Source organism: Elephantulus edwardii, unplaced genomic scaffold, assembly GCF_000299155.1.
Source record: "Elephantulus edwardii isolate Elephantulus edwardi_28Jun2011 unplaced genomic scaffold, EleEdw1.0 scaffold00057, whole genome shotgun sequence".
NCBI lineage: Eukaryota > Metazoa > Chordata > Mammalia > Macroscelidea > Macroscelididae > Elephantulus > Elephantulus edwardii.
In genome coordinates, this window is record NW_006399807.1 from 9,360,277 (window position 1) to 9,361,756 (window position 1,480).

Genomic DNA, 1,480 nt, shown 5'->3' on the forward strand with positions numbered 1-1,480 from the left:
GGGAGGGTGGAGGGACAGTGCAGGAAGGGAAGACCCTCTATGAGGTGGATTGATTCAGTGACTGGGGTAATCGGGATGAGTGTATCGGAGACAGTGCAACTGGCACAGGACAGAGCAGAGTTTAGAGCTGTTGTACATAGGGTCGCTATGAGTCGCAAATGACTTGAAGGCACATAATAACAACAAAAAGTGGCAAGTCAATAGTTCAACACAGGAACAGTTCTATAACAGAGTAAGACATAGAATACATACGTACAAAGAATTTAAGTCAAACAATGAGCTACAACCTACAGGAGTAGCTTGAGAACTTTATCCTAACGTCTCCAAACAACAATGGCAGATCATAACAAGCAGACAGTGTATTCTAAATTCTCACAAAATCAACTGCTTTCTAATTAATTTCAACTCAGCAACCCTTCATCAGGTTTCTGTTGTTGTTGTTGTTATGTGCCATCGAGTTGCCTGAGACTCACAGCGACCCTATGTACAAGAGCTCTGAACCCTGTCCTGAGCCAATCTCACTGACTTCAACACACCTAATCCTCTCACCCCAGGTACCATATCAATCTGTTTCATCCGGGGTCTTCCTCTCCTGGCACTGTCCTCCACCCTTCCAAGCATGATGTCCTTCTCCAAGGACTGGCTTCTCCTGGCCATGTGCCCAAAGTATGTGAGTAGGAGCTTCAAAATCCTCGCCTCCAAAGAGAGATTTGGTTTCACCCTCATGTTTCTAGGGCTGTGAATCTTAACTGGGAAAGGCTGCTCATCTTTCTCCTTTGGAGTAGCTGGTAGATTTGAACCACCAAAGACACAAGTTGAACTACTCATTACAACATGCTATAGACCGCCCCACAAGAGCTCATGAGATTAAAAGTCCAGCCAGCAGTCAACGGAACCAGTCACTGTTGCTGCGTGCTATCAAGTTGACCCCAACTCAAAGCACCTCGTTGTGACAGAGTAAAACTGCCCATAGGGTTTTCTTGCTTATAATCTTTATGGGAGCAAATCATTGGGCTTTCTCTTGCAGAGCCAATGGGTAGGTGTGAACTTTCCACCTTTCAGTTAGCAGGCAGGAGCTTAGCTATCTGCATCACCAGATAATCAGAAGGGCAGAATCCTGTGCCAGTTATGAGTGCTGTGGGGACACTGAGTCCCAGAGCTGGAATGCCTAGATTTGAAACCACAGCTTCACCACTTGTGAGTCATAAGACTTGATATAAGTTTCTTATTCACTGGCTTCAGCCGGGGCCTAGCACAGCTTCAAAAAAAGAGTTTCCACAACAAGATAAAGGTAAATAATTCAATAGAAAAATGGGCACAGGATATGAAGAGACACTTCACCAAAGAAGACATTCAGATGGCCAAAAAGCACATGAAGACATGTTCAAAATCCCTAGCTCTAAGAGAGATGCAAATCAAAACAACTATGAGATATCATCTCACCCCAGTCAGAATAGCAAAATTTAACAGAACAGCAAGC